Raw genomic sequence first — 16,576 nt, 5'->3', positions numbered from 1 at the left:
AGTCTATTGATTAAACCTTCCTATTGAGATTGGGTTTTTTTGGAGGCATGAAGTAGTTTCATTTAGTTACATTACAACAGTGAGGGGAAGTATATTCTCTCCACAACAGTTGCGATATATACATTTTACTGATTAATATAATAAAAAAGTCAAGTAATTATGAACTAAAAAGAATGTGGGTTTTTTTTGAGGTTTTGGTTATAAAAATTTCAAAAGTAACATTTGATTGGCTTCTCATGTTTATACTGGAGATACTGTGCCAGTCCTACCAGTCTCTTCCCTTGCTGAAACCATTGTCATTTGGTGGACATGAAGATATGATGTTTAGAGGTCTTTCATGATTCACGGGTATTAGTGTGCCAAGACTATGGTTGTCACTGCAAACAGACATATCTTGTTTTTCTTCTGTCCCACACCCCTTCCTCCCTCTCTAATACTGTTACTGCACCTCTTTCCCTTCACTTCCCTGTTTTCACAGGAAATCATAGAATCATAGAATCATGCTGGGGGATTAAACTGTGTGTCAAATATTTGTTGTCCAGCTGAGAACTGGAAGAGAAGTATGTAATTCTACCTGAATAATGCTCTCTAAGGGTCTCACTAATTCTTAAAGTCAAAAGTTGCTTCTTTTGTGAGCAGTTCATGTCTACAATTCAAGTACCAAGTAAAATATATTGCTAGTAAAATGCACAGTTCTGTGTCATCTGCTGTTTAAGTTACACAGTGCAAAAGGACATTATCCTTACAACTTTGCTGTCATGGCTAATTTACAAATAACTTTGTTATTATGGTCCTGGAAGTGGAACAAAGAACAATAGCTGACCTAACCTGCCCAAGAAGAGTAATCTTCAACCAAAGGTTATGGTAAAATCAAAAGACTCAGACCCATTTGTGGCCAATGGGAAATTTGGACCCAAGTCCTTCAGAAGTGAAAAGATACTTTTCACCAACAATAGTGATTAGCACCTTCCTGACACCATTTTATTGCTTAGCCATGTGTTGGCCTGTGTCAACACAGATAGACAAAGTCATATAATTTTACTGGACAATGTGAAAACTCATTTGCAAATGTTACTGCAGCTCATCATTGCCTGCATTCACAGTCCAGAGACCTTCCATTGTTGTGCATAACAACTGGGAGAAATTTCTGGCTATGGCCAATGCAGAGGTTGCAGCCTTCCACCGACAGGTGTTCTTTCCTAATTGCTTCCATTAGTTTCTCTTTATGGCAGGGCTTCGTCGCCCAAGGAATGTAGCGCTTCAACAAATACCAGACCACATCTATCAGCTTCAGTGTGGCATGTCAATCAATGTGCACTCACTGAGTTCAACCTTAGTGAACTACTTTAGTCAAATGTACTTTTATTTCCCAATATAGTAATTATGATAACAAAGGCAATATTTTAAATAAAACACTATTGGTGCAGAATTTGTGGCAAATCCAAATACTTGCCAACATTTGTATCAGAAATAGTGTGGCCAGTAGGACTAGGGAAGTGACTGTGCCCCAGCGCTCAGCATTGATGAGGCCTCACCTCAAATACTGTGTTCAGTTTTGGGCCCCTCACTACAAGAAAGATATTGAGTTCCTGGAGCACGTCCAAAGAGGGGCAACGAAGCTGGAGAAGGGTCATGAGGAGAGGCTGAGGGAATTGAGGTTGTTCAGTCTCCAGAAAAGGAGACATGGGGAGGCCTTATTGCTCTTTGCAACTACCTGAAAGGAGGGTGCAACGAGGTGGGTGTTGGACTTTTCTCCCAAGTAACAATGATAGGACAAGAGGAAATGGCCTCAAGATGTGACAAGGGAGGTTTAGATAGGAAAAATTTCTTCACTGAAATGGTTGTCAGTCACTGAAAGATGATTCCCAGAGAAGCCCTTTGAGTCAGCATTCTTGGTAGTATTTGAATGATGTGTAAATATGGTGCTTATAGCCTTGGCAGTGTTAGGTGTATGGTAGAGCTCAATGATCTTAAGGGTCTTTTCTCACCTAAAAAATCTATCTCACCATAGATTCTATGATTTGTAAATATGCTGATAAGAGAAGACCTGATTCCCATTGGAAGGAGAGAAACTTCTGACCTTGTAATCTCACTGCACCATAAAGGTTGATTTATTCTACATCAGGAGCCTTCTTGTTCATCAAATCTTTGCCTACTTTAAATCAGAATCATAGTAATTTTACAGGAGTGCATTTTGATTCTTCTTCCTTTTCATGCTTACTGAAGTATTAGCAGGCGTATCATGCAAATTGGATTTTTGCTTGCATCTTTCATTGTGAATTTCTTTTTGGTTTTTGTTTGTGGTTTTCCTTGAGCATTTTATGTTTTATTTTATTTTATTTTATTTTATTTTATTTTATTCTATTTTATTTTTTGTGGCACTGCACAGAGGAAATGAAGAACAGAATACTCTTTCAGGCCTTTTTTTTGCGTGTGTTGATACTCAAGCCAGAAAGAATGAAACATTTGTTGGGTTTTTTTCAGATCTAAATTCGCTTTTGCAAAAAAATTGCATTTTAAAATTACAACAAAAGATCAGTGTCTTCTTACTTAGGAACTGAAGAAATTCAGCTGAGAATTCTGAAAGACAAAACCCCCAGAAAACTATCGTATGTCTTTCTCTAGAAGTCTGGTTTGATCCAAACCACAGCTGCATAACTCCATAGCTGTAACTAATTGCTCCTGAAGTCCCTTTCTGCTATGGTATTACTTTAAAAAAAATTCTTCAGTGTCAACTTGCTGTTAAAGGTAAAGACCTCTTTTGTGAGTGATACCATTGTTCCTTCAAAGTTAGATGTCTCTAAAAGCACTGATTTTTGTTTCTGAAATAAATTGTTCTCTACCATTGTCTTTTTGCATTCATTCTCTCCCCGTTTCTCTCTTTCTCCATGGTAACACAGAAGTTGATAATAATGTATGACACTTATGAGCAGAAGGATTTAGAAGGGAGAAGTGTAAAGTGCAAGAAGTGTAGAAACCTGTGTCTAGAGCTGCACACTAGTTTTCTGACTTCTACAGGCTTTAACTTTTTTCTGCTCTGTTCACATTCTCCAAAGTGGACAAGTTCATTGGTTTTGTCTGTTGTTTATTTTACCCGTGTCGTGGTTTAAACCAATCCACACAGGTCGTCCACTCACCGCCCCTCCCCCCTGACCCTCCCTGCTCCCGGAGGGATGGGGAGGAGAATCAGGAGAATGTAACTCCCATGGGTTGAGATAAGAACAGCCCAGTAACTAAGGTATAACACAAATCGCCGCTGCTACCACCAATAATAATAATGATAAAGGAAATAACAAGGGAAGAGAATACAACACCTCAGCACCAGCCACCAGATAACTCGCCCCACTCCCCCAGGCCGAGTACCGACCGATACCTCGTCCAACCCTGCAGTCCCTAGCCCTTCCGGGTAACTCCCTGTTACATCCTGGGCATGACGTGCTGTGGTATGGAATACCTCTTTGGTCAGTTTGGGTCAGGTGTCCTGTCTCTGCTTCCTCCCAGCTTTCCCTCCTCCCTGGTAGAGCACGAGGCTCAGAAAGTGCTTGGCCAGACCAAACATTTGAGTGGCAACTGAAAACATCAACGTTATCAACACTGATCCCAGGCCAAAAGATCAAAACACAGCACTGCACTAGCTACTAAGAAGGAGAAGAATTACTGCTAAACCCAGGACAACCCTTCTCTTGCCTTTATTGGTTCCTCAAAGTGCAAAACAGTTCCTCAAGGTTTCCTCTTGAATGTTTCAGTACTGACTGCAAGAGGAGAGAATATTGCAGCTGCTAATCTGAACTCAGAGGCAAATACTAATACAGCTAATACTGATGGAAGCCTGCAAATGGAAACAAGACTAATTGGCAGCATAACCATGAAAACAGCAGCCAGTCTCTGTTTCACAAACATTTTATTAGGACAAACCAAATTTTCTATGGATCAGGTCACTCTGGGCCATATATTGCTTTTTTGGCAAACTCCCAGCTGACCATCCATTGACACACTTGTGGCTCTTGTGCATGGACCAGAGTCTGCTGCTGCACCAAAACCAACCAGAAAATAGCTTTTTCAGTCAATGTCATTTTGCCTTTTTGCTCTAAAGGCCAAATAACAGAATGAAAGACCTTTCAGATTTCTCATTTTTTTTCAGCTAGTGTACATAGAAGTGCCCCCAAATCCTCATCAGCTGATGCCTTTCCCTGTTACCTGATGTAAACATGATATCTCATTCATCATGCGATTACCGCACCTGTACATTTTTGACCATGCTGCTTGTACCTCAGCATCTCACAACTGTCTTGGCTAAATGCTTAGCCAAGTGAAAGGCCAAATTTTGGTCTGGAGGATTCATAAAACACAGTTCATGACTACGCTTTCCCTCTACCTGCAGTGAATTCAAATAATCCCTGTTTTCTATTAGTCTCCCAGAAGGAATGTAAGTATCAGCATCATGATATGAATTTGGAACATTTTTTACACTCGCACTCACACATACACACATGCACAATTTCTCTTTGCTTTGTTTTTGGGCATGCTTCCAACAGAACAATATGTGTCACTGAAACCTAGAGCCATTTGCTTAATCCTACCTTCTGGCACTCTCACCTGTGAGTCACAGAGCCAGTTACGGATGGGGTAGACATATCCTCCAGAGTGCAAACCCCTGCTTCAAACTTGTTCTCCCTTAAACTAGCTAGCAGAGACAAGATTTTTCTAGCAAAAAAAGTTAGGTGCTGAAATACTCAGAAAATAGGGGGGTTGTACACATTTTGAAGGATGATTTTGGTAAAATGTTGCATCGTGACCTTTTCCAGTCCAGAGTATTTCTATTTTTGGTACCAAAACCAGCTTTTCAAAAACCAGTCTTCATTTCAGCTAGTGAAATCAATTATTCATAGACTTTTATTGCATAGCGAAGTTGCCTAGCTGTGTTTGGGCCCAGTGCCTCTGCTCTCACATTTCAATTTTTGTTTGTTTGCTTCTGCAGATCTGTGTTCCTTAGAAGGAGCACGTTTTGAGATCAAACTGTTATTTACTGCAAAGAGTTAAAACAGCAAACAAAGCCAACCTAGGACGTAGCATTCCAGCTTAGGAGGTAGCATACCATGCTGTTCTTTCCAGTTCAAAAGAAAGGGGGATTTGTTACATAAAGGATCCTTATGTGGGAGTCTGCTGGCTTGCATGGGTATAGACTGGGTGAATATAAAGTGGCTTGGTGCAGCATACAGAGGAGGAGTTGATGCTGGTCTGAAGTCAATGGACTACCTGTTGGGATGGGGTGGGTGACACCTCCTCCCACCACTGGCAGTCTTGCCCGCATGGCTACGAATTTGCCCATTTTATGCCAGAACCCATGATCTCATATTTGCTAGGTATTGGAAGCAGTCAAAGTCAAAATCACTCCTACGGTTTTGAGGACGCGAGCTTATTCTACTGCTACGCTACAGCTAGTTATGCTGTGCTGCTCTCACTTACTACCTCCTGTGCCGCCACCTGCCAGACCCAGCCCGCCTCATCCGAGCGCCGTCTGGCATTGCTGGAGCGTGAGGGGCACGGCCTCCCCGTGAAGGTGGAGTATGTTGGCACCGCAGGCCAACAACCCTTCATTCTTCAATATGGCTGGCGCCCAGGGTCAGCGCAGGAGAAGGTTTTTTTTCTGGTCCAAGTAGCTCAAACAAAAGCCAATTACTGCACACACTATGAGTCTTACAGTGCTCCCTGAGAGCAGCGCTGTGATTGTATGGCAGCTACCTGCGTGTCCCCAGCACACCGTTGGATAAAAAATGTCATGTTCACCTGCAGGTTAAGAATCTAGACACTCAGCCTGTCTTAAGGGACAGTGTAGATTGAATGTCCTTTTATTGAAACAGCAGAACTGCTTCCATGATATTTGCATTCACCTCCTTACTTTCAGTCTTTACAGCTGGTAACAAGCAGCTCAACAGGTCTGACGGTTGTGCTTTATTCCTTTTCTAGGACAAACCTGCTGCTCTCCCTCCACTTTCAGGGAAAAACTGCAGTGTGGAGGCATGGCAGGCCCAGGCGTGCACTGCCGTGGAAGAACAGTGCAAGCGACGGCACGGCAGCTTGTGGCGTTATGGTATGTAGCCCATACAACAGCAGAGACGCAGATTGCTTGGCTTGAGCAGAGCCTCTTCTGCTGAGGTGTGCTACCACTGGCTCACTGAAGTGGGGACCTGTAGTCTGGGCCCACTCCCCTGCTCACCCCATTACTAGCCACCATGGCCGCAGTCCAGATGGACACTGCGTTACACAGGCTGGAGATAAGGCTTTGTTCCCGCTGTCAGTGCTATGGAGCCCATTTTTCTCAGGAAGCAGCTTTCAGATATTTGGGGTTGTGCCAGGCCCTGATAATCCAGAAAATCCTGAATTTAAGCGTGTTCCTTAAAAATATATATATACCTTTCTGTCCAAAAATCCAAATGCTGCCCTAGGAGTAATGGCACCTTGTTTGGCAGAGGTTTTTGTGGGTTCATGTGTGGGTTTTGTTTTAAAATGTATTAATTTATTATAATGTAAAATCATCTGCCTGGGGGATGTAGGATGTTGTTGGACTACAACCAAGTATTGGCTTGTAGCCTTCTAAACCAGAGTACTAAGAAATAAATCCTAAATAGAAATGGATGAATGGTTTATGTTGAAAATGTATTCAACAGACATTAGCTTTCTTTTCTAAGGGTTTTCCTCAAAACAGTTGATGATTTCTAGATTTGTTCAGCACATGGAATGCTGTATGCTGACACTAAAACTGGCAAAAGTTGGTTGCTTAATTGCAAATTATTTGAAATGGTCTTCCCCTCTTTAGGGGCTCCAAGGTCTTCTAATTACGTTGCATTATTCTTTCTCTCTGATTAGATGAGTGAAAAATTCAGAAACAAAAAGACATTAATTACAACTAGTTTTCTTTAGGTGTTATCTTATTGCCGGTATTATTATATATAAAGAACAGATCAAAGAATGTGAGTAGGAAAAACATACTAAAAATCCATTGTAAAATTATTAACTTGAGTATAATGCAAGCATTGTATATGCTTGCAATTGCATTATACATGAATGCAATACATTCTTCTCCTTCTGAATAATTTGGAATTGTACTTTCTACACCTTGAAGCAATTCCTGTACATTTTATTTCTTATTCTACTAATCTATTAATACTGATTTCCTAAGGTCTTACAAAAACTAGCTATAAAGATTCCCTTCAGGTTAGGATTTAAAGATGCATAATTTTTTTTTCCTTCCACTGGTGTTTCAATAGGCAATGCATTGCTCTGGAGTAAGATTGTGATATGAGCTGTGATAGTTATTACCTCTCATATGTCCATTATCAGAATTTTCCAGACTTTTTAGCATGTTTGGTGAATTATAGTGACACTTTTTTTGGTTCAGTTACTGCCGAATGAAATGTAGGTGTATATAACATTATATTACTAATGATTAATTTGCACATTTGTAACATCTGCAGATCAATGAGGAGAGGGTACCACTGTGCTACCTCCTTTACAAACACAAAAACTAAGCAAGCACTGATTTTTAACATCACAGAGTTTACAGTACTGCAGCACTTCTGCAATTGGTGGTATTTAAGGCAGCCTGCTGTGTCCACTGGCACTTCATTGACCTTAAAAGAGATCCTTATGGGAATGTCAGTCTTCTCATATTCTGCCAGTTATAAAGTTGGGAGAAAGACAGAGGGAAGAGACATAATGTGCAAGAAAGATTGATGGACACAAATTAACCCAAGCCAGCCCTGTGCAATATGACGTATTCAAATCTACATTTGATGCATTTCACGTTGACTCTTCCTTTTTCAAACAGAAATTAGGGTAGGATGGTGTGAAGGCTTAGTTAAAGGAATTCACTTTGACCTTAATTGAATTATAGAATGATCATATTCATGGTTACAGGAGCACCTTGTTTTTAATTGAAAGCTATTAGACGGAATTCACACTTTAGGCTTTGGAAAGATAATCACAGAGTACTGGGTTGAAAGTGCTGATATTGTCTCAAAAAAATTAGAGATTTGACAAAGAACAGCATTACTCTCTTCTTATCAGCACTCATTATGCTTTGGGAAAAGCTTCTGTCTAAATCCAGAAATCTGCCATGCTATGTTCCTGTAATTTCATCCTCACAATTAGTTTTAACACGGTGTCGGCAGAAGAATGCCAGTTGACAATGACTAAGCAGAGGGAGAGGAGCCTATTTTTTACACAGAGAAACATTTTTATTTTTTCATTTCCTCACTTACCCACAGTATTTGTCTCTTTCCATCATCTGTTTTGTCTCTTCAGAAAACCAGGCTGTAAGCTGTCTGTGGCAGGCACCCATTTTTCATTATTTGTGCAGGTAGGTACTCAAATGTAAATAAATACCAAAAAAGTCTTGTTCACTCCTCAGACAATAAAACATTTAGTATAAGTGATGATACTAGTGCTTGAGTGTGAACATGTGTGATGGTGTTGGTTGGGATAAAGATAACTTTCTTCATAGGAGCTAGTATGGGGCTATGTTTTGGATTTGTGCTGAGAACAGCGTCGATAATACAGGAATGCTTTCATTACTGCTGATCAGTGCTTATACAGAGTCAAGGCCTTTTTGCTCCTTACGTCACCCCAACAGCAAATAGTGCACAAGGAGCTGGGAAGGGACACAGGGGGACCAGCTGACCCCAACTGACCACAGGGATATTCCATACCATATGGTCTCATGCTCAATATATAAAGCTGTGGGAAGAAGAAAGAAAGGGAGGGGGGAACATTCGTAATGGCAATGGTTTTCTTTCCAAGGAACCATTAGTGTGAGATGGAGCCCTGCTTTCTGGAGATAGCTGAACACCTGCCTGCCCATGGGAAGTGGTGACTGAATTCCTTGTTTTGTTCCACTTGCATGCACAGCTTTTGCTTTACTTGTCTATATCTCAACCCACGATTTTCCTTACTTTTACCCTTGTGTATCTCTTCCCCATTCCACTGGAGGGAAGTGACATGGTACATTGAGGTTTCAGCTACCTCAGTGTAGAAACCTGTGAAGAAACTACTAAAGACTTTATACATGCAAAATTTAAAATATCCCCCACCAAGCTTGCTGTTGTGGATTGCCTAGGAGGAAAAAAAAACCCCACCACAAACAAATGAACCCTCCCCAAAAGAGAGGGGGCTGCCATCATTAGTAACACTAATGGTAACAGCATAGTTACCTGCATGTTTGACTACTCCAGAAGGGATTTATAGCTTTATATTTGACTACCTCAAAGATCTTTAAATTTAGGTTGGCAATCAAAAGTATTTTGATTGCAAGCTTGATCTTTTGAGATGTTACAAGGCGGCACTAAATTCGTATAGTTAAGTAAATAAGTAAACCAGACAATTATGTAAGAAACCTTAGGTAAAACAGACTTCAGAGAGATTTCAGAGATTATAGGCTGTTAACACTGTCATAATCACTGTTAAAATTTGTAATCTCATTAACATTAAAGAAATAGAACCAAACCAAACACAACCGAAAAATGATTCAAGAAAGATAAGAAATCTTTTTACTACAGCCTCCGGTACTGCTGTGAAATATAAGATGGAATAAAGGAGAGCAAGAACATTTCGGAGGAGGCTGATGAAATGAAAGCTGTGATGAAATATCTCCTGCCCTCCTTTCCAGCACTTACAATTGAAGATTTTACATTTACTCCAAACTAATGTCTGTTAAGAGTGTTCTGTCATGGGGGCTGTGGGGTGTATCCAAATGATGCATAACAGTAGTAATGAAATCAGAGAAGACAGACTGGTACAGCTCATAATTTTCTCCATTGTTAAAACTCCTGTGTATTTGCTCAATAATTTTTGTATCAAATTTCTGGTTTAGTGCCTGCGTGGTTCTTATGTCAAAATTTCAAGGGAAGTTAGAAGCTCAAAATCGGCATTTTTCTGCTTCTGTTTTTGTTCAGGTTAGAATGAGCTGGTGAGCTTATCTAGATTGTATGCTTTGGTTATTGTTCTTTTTGCAGACAGAATTGCAAGATTTTTGATTAAGATAACATAATGAGGTGGGTTTAAACCTTTTTGTCACCCATGATATTTTCACAAGATTTTGAAGATTCAATATTTATTAAAAAAAGGGGAAACATTCTATCTGATGCAAGCAGTCCTAATGCACAGACTCAAGAGAAACCCTAGATATGGCAATTCAGCATAAAGCAAAGCAATTATTTTTACTTTACAACAGTCTCTGTATGTTACAAGCAGCATCTTGCAAAAAGCTAGGATGAGAAGGTGAGCAGATCCTCCTTTGCCAACACTGTGCAGAAATAAACTCAAACTAAAGAATAAATTACAGATAAATAAATGATATCTGTTTACAGCAAGAGATATGACATGGAAAACTCTCTCCAGGAAGTGGGCTTTAAGTCTTTTAGTGCTGTGAAGTCAGGGCATGCTGGACATGACTCAGGGCTAGAGCTGGTATGGTGGATAGCAAGCAAGAATTTTGCCCTTGGTTCAGTTTCTGTGATTGTTCTAGTGTAGATCTGGTGTCTAGTTCTGTTTAGAGTGTGCTCTGATAATGTAAACTGGAACATGCAAAGGGACGGAGGATAGCTGACAGTTGTCTCTGGAAGATACAGTTAGTATCTATCTGTAAATATATGCTTCTAAATGGGGAAAAACCCAACTGACCTGTTCATATCATCTAACTAATTTTCAAAGAAGAGGGAGAAGAGGGTTTCATGGCACAGCCCCAGATGGGGCCTTTAATCAATCATTCCAAGGATCTTCTGGATCTACAATAGAAATGGTAGAAAAACTGCAAAGGTAGTATAATCAGCAGGTAGAATGACAGGACTTCATGGGGAGAGTTAGCAAAACCTACTCTTAGATTTAAAAGAAGGGTGGACACATGACTGTTCTGTAGAGAAAATGAGACTAGTATGCAATCCAGTATATGCAGTCTCCTGCCTTAACAGCAGATTGAATATAGTCCTAAGATTTTGTCTCTCTGAATTGGTTATCAGAATGGCAGATGCTGCTAAATTTGCCTTTGTGACACTTTTTCAATAGTGTTCAGTTTACAGCTATATGCAGAATACATGGCTGTGTGTACTGGGAAACAAAACCAGGGCTCTTGTTCTTTTCTGAGACACACAATGACTCATCCTTCAATAGATGCAAAAGGAAAACCAGATTCCCAACATCAGGAGGTTTGGTCCGGTGAACACACAGTGGTAAGCTCTTCCAACTCCAAAACTATATGATACCTGAGGTTTGGTGTGTCTTTGCTCTAAATCAGGGAGGTGTTAATCGTTCTCACTCATAGCACCAAGGTGTCTATGCAGTTTCTGTTGCATTGTGGTCCATAGGAAGACTGATGTTATCTTTTCTTCCCTGGGTCTGTCTGGACCATGTATCACTGCTTCTGAGTCAGTTACAGCTTCTGAAGTTGTGGGTGTTGTCTTTTTTGCACAAGCAGTGGAAAGCTTGTTCATTAATCCGACACTGCTGGGTTCAGTCTCTGTAGCTGGGGTGCCATTATACCACAACTGTATCTTCCAGTAGGACAGATGGGCAATACCAACAATAGCTCTTTGAAAACAATTAAGAAGCATTTTTGAGCAGAGGCCAGTGTGCCCACCATCATGGTAAAGTAGTCGGTCTATCTTGGGTGAAGATAGAAAAAATAATTCTTGAACAGAATGGTTCCTGTATTTGGATGTACTAAAAGCAAATCATGCATTTTTGAAAACTTGAAGTGGGCACTATTCAGGCAGTGCTCTCCCATTTTGACATGCCATGTGGACTCTGGGATGAAAAAAAAGAAAGAAAAAAATAATAATGCATATGTGTGGTAATAATCTGCACATGACTGGTTGCTGTAATGTGCACTGCTGTACTGCCAGCAGGGAAGTGAGTGATTGCCTCTCCTACACAATGGACGCTGCCTTTGCCTCACATGGTTTTTCAGCAGGAGAGCAAATAAGAGGGGGGAAAATAAGGAATGAAAAGCACTGCCTGACCCCACTGCATCACAACCCTTGTGGCTTGATTAAGTAGTCAATAAGAAGTTTTTTTTTGCTTTTAAAAATTTTTGGGTGGGCTGCTGTGCCCAGGGAACTTGCTGAACAAGAGATGAAAAGCAACTACCTGCCTTTTGCTTTGACCTCTCTGTCTTTTAGCCTAGGCAGAGAGACATATGCCATTGGAGCTGTGCACATTGGGAAAGTTTTTACTTGGTTTGCTAGACTGGTGGCTCATCCGGAGCAGTTTGATATTCAAATGAATCTGTCAGGAACAAGAGTATGGTGCTTCAGCTCTTGCTCGGGCCTGATGACATTGATTTGTGAGCATACTGCTTGACTACGGGATGTGTGACAGATAAATTTTATCAAAATTAAGGCACAATTAAACATTTCATCTTCCTAATTACTGGCTGTAGATTCAGCCTGATGACCATGTGCTGTAAGAAATCAGCGACCATTACACATTTTAATGGAGCACAGCTGTCTTACAGCTTGGTAATATTTGCACAGTGCCACAGAACTGTAATTTATGATAAAAAGAAAAAATGTGTATTGGCTCTTTTTTGCCAAAATAGATTAAGGATTCATATACTTTAATGAGATTTGGACCTAGCCTTGGATTATCGTTATAAATGATTTATGTGCATGTTGGTGGACTCCTGTAGTTTTGAGTTGATTTGTGTTTTGGTCGACCAATATGTAATTCAGTATTTCCTTGTGTGCCAGTATTTGCATTCTCCCCCCGTCTCCATTTCAGTTCTATTTTGCCTCCATAACTTAGAGAGAAGGGCAAGTCAGAATGTTAAGAAAGCATTGAGACATATTTTCCAGGAGCCTCTCTTGCAGCAATGCCCACTCCTAAAATCCATCCCTTGCACCCTGGCTCCACACCCTGAGCACAGAGAGGGCAGGACAGAGGGAGAGGGGGAGAGGTGAGTTGCACCAGACTGGATCAGGGGCACTTCTGCAGCCTGGAAAGCAGGGCACAGGGGAACAGATGCTACCTGAACCCCTGCTTATGCAGAGACCTGCTCTAACATTGCTCGATCTCAAGGGAGAGTATCAAAAAATCTTCCTCCTGCTTGTTTAAATCATGACTTGACTTACAAAAGGGTGTTTGTTTCCCCATTTGATATCTTTCTTGTTCCAGTCAGTTTTCCCAGAAAATGTGCTGCTGCTCTAAAGGAGAAAAAAACAAACCCAAACACCACCAACATACATAAACAAGTTACAATTTTCAGAACCACCGAAAACCACTTCTCCATTATTTTCTTCACTAGTTTTCTTTCATGGAATAATTAGTGTGTGGAGTAGGGGAAATGATAAAGATAAAAGTAAGTGTTTCATATATACACTTATATACAGAAGTGTATATATGCGTACATATACACAATGGCTGTGTTTGTATTTGTGCATACTTTATTTTTACATTAAGCTTAGTGAATCAAATTCGCACTAAGTTTAACTGCCTATATTTGCAAGGAGTCTCACTGAAGTCCAGCGTTTGGCCCCATATGTTGCGAAACCCTGAGACCCATATGTGCAGATGAAAAGAGAAACTAAATTATAATTTTCATAATAAAAAAAAAAAGTCCTGTCCAAGTTTGATTTACTTCAGTGTTCATATGCTGGAATGTTTCATACTGTACCAGGTTGCATATGCTTGCACACTAATTCTCAATTGCCGTATGCAGTTTGTGACAACCATCTGCTAAGACCTCCCTTAGAGTTCTTTCTCCCACTCAGCCCAGCTGAAATAAAAATATGGACAGAAACAATTTCTGCAGGGAGATTAAAAAGTTAATAGGGGACTTGGAGTTAGACTGTGTATCTGATTCGAATTCAATTGCTCCTACAACTTATGCCCTCCTTATAAAACATTCGTGAGGGTTAAACATTAAATATAATGGAAAACTGTAAAATAAAGCCATACTTCCTTTGACAGACTTGACTGGGCTAGAAAGGTAATGAAATATGTATGTACAGTGCACATGTGTTAGCTAGCTCTCACTAACAGTTCTAAACCAGCAGCTTAGACTAACTGTGTATAGCACCTTATCACATTAAAGCACCCTAAGCAGGAGGGGGGTGAGTGGTGAGAAAAAGAGGGTGTGAGAGAGTAGGGGGCTGAAAATGTGCTTTCAGTTTACTCACCACAGAAGTAATTCCATTTCAGCCAATCTCATCAGAAACTCTTGAATGTCAGGCCTTGCCTGCTGTAGTTTAAGCTCAAGGGACAAGCCAGCAACCAGAGCATCTGAAAACCAAGTGAAGGAAATGGGTAGATGAGCAATGGTAGAGGAGGGAGCCGTGGGCTAAGAAAGTGAAGATAAACTCTTACCTCCCAATATCTGATTGTATCCAGTTTTACATTTCACCTTATCATGCAGTAATGGGTTAAATTCCCCATCACAAGTATTTTTTAATACTCATGGAAACATGAGAGAGAGAAGGAGTTCAAAACTCTAAGTAGTCAGACCCCTGCCCCCAATCAGGACTGCCTGTGCCAAAGCCATAGAGTGCCAGTGGCAGTGATGACAGCTCAGTGTTTAGCTAATCTGTTCTTTAAAACCTCCTGATACAATAAAGTTGATCCAATCAGATTTTTCCTAAAACCAATTCTATTTCAATTTCTACCATCTAAAGCCTCAAGCTTCTTGCTGGAGTATCTGCTGTCATGGAAAAAAGTGGTGTTAGGTTTCTCTAGTGCTGCTCCTGTGCACATTCGTTGAGGTCCTGGTAGCAGAGTGGAGCAGAGGTAAAGATGACTTCAGGTGTCTTTTACATGCCAATATGATGTTCACCTTATCCATAACAGCATGATGGTTTTGCCCCAGGTTTGGTTTGTGCGAGGAGACTAATGAGAGTAGAGAAGAATGAAGAGTTACATGTTTTGAGGTGGAAATTACGGGTCTTAGTCTGCATTTCTGTGATGACTTTATTTCAGTAGGTTTTCTGTGTAAGTGTGAGTGAAAAATCAAGCACAGTGATAAAGCCTAACTGCTCAGAATTAAAAGGGGGAAAAAGGAAAAGGGAGAGGAGGAGTAATTTTAGATCTGTTGAAAAAAGCATAGCTGGAATTCATTTTTTGTTAGTTTGTTAAAGGCAATACATCAGGTTATTTGACAAACACAGTATTCCTTGATCAGATTGTCTCAGGTGATAACCTTGGATTTTAAGGGCTCACTAAGTCATAAGGAATTTTTGCCCTAGAAATTGTAAGGCTGCACACATGTAAACCTTGAAGCTGAAACGGGTTTGTACTATTTTAAGAGCTTTTGAAAGGCTGGCATACTAAGCTATATATCAGTCTGTCCCCATTGGTTATTATCTTAATAGCTGCTATAAGTGTAGCCTATCAGCTTTAGATATAGGAATAACAGTAAATAGTGCATTATGATATTCCAGATGGAACACTTAAAATAAATTGAAATATCCATATATTTGAGAGCTTTCTACAACACCACTATTATGTCATAATTTTTTGTAGGTAGTATAACAACTACTTATCCCTACAGCATTAAAAAGTTTGAGAACATAGATGAGTGGAGAACTGACAACAACCAAATATTCAGCAAGACCTTTAGCTTCAGAAAATGTTTCAGGGTTTGTTGCAGGAGTATATTAGAAGAATCAATTCACCAGGGATGAGATCTGGTTGCTCTTCTTCTTTCTGCTCATGCCAACTCTTGGAAATATCTATAAGGCAATGGAATCATGAACCATCTATTGCTGACTAGTAGAATGAGGGGTGTCTGCTCTAGAAGGGGAATAACTACATTAAAAGGAATTAGAGAGAAGGGCAGCTCTCGTGACTCAACATTTCTGATGGGGAAAACACCCTGAATTCAACTGAAGATCACACGGCCTTCCCATCACAGAGCATAACCAATGTGCTTTGTTTACAAAGTAAAAGTGAGATGACTGATCATTTTTCCTCTGCTGTAAAACTAGCTGCACTAGGGCATGGTAGCTTGCTTTTGAGGGACTGGGGCTTGATGTGAGGTGGTATAATTCAATAGCTGTGCTGAGAGACTGGTCTGCTGAGCCCTGGGTGTGATACCTGTACTAATTACCATGTGGATCAGTGTTGCTCTAACAGCCACACTAAAGCCTCTGCAAATCTGCTTTTTTTAACCCCACTTGCATTACTTAGGATATTGATGCTCTCACCTCATTGCACAGACAGGGGTTTTAGCTTCTGGCCTTACTGTAGTTGCTCCAGGGGCCCAGTAGCTCAGCAACTTCAGAAACACAGAAGGCAAGTTATGATGTCTCTTTGTGCACACGTGTTTGATCACTGGGGTATTGAACAGGTCAACTCAACCTTGACATAAAAATATAAAAATATATCCCAACATATAGCCTAGAGAAAAATGAGGAAGATAGGAAAAATCAAGAAGGACAGGGAATTGCTTGAAGGAGTCCAGCGCAGAGCCACAAAGATGATTAAGGGAGTGGAACATCTCCCTTATGAGGAGAGGCTGAGGGAGCTGGGTCTCTTTAGCTTGGAGAAGAGGAGACTGAGGGGTGACCTCATCAATGTTTACAAATATGTAAAG

Source organism: Lathamus discolor, chromosome 2 (genome assembly GCF_037157495.1).
Source record: "Lathamus discolor isolate bLatDis1 chromosome 2, bLatDis1.hap1, whole genome shotgun sequence".
NCBI classification, from domain to species: domain Eukaryota; kingdom Metazoa; phylum Chordata; class Aves; order Psittaciformes; family Psittacidae; genus Lathamus; species Lathamus discolor.
The sequence above is the reverse complement of the archived record's forward strand: the minus strand, read 5'-3'. Positions refer to the sequence as shown.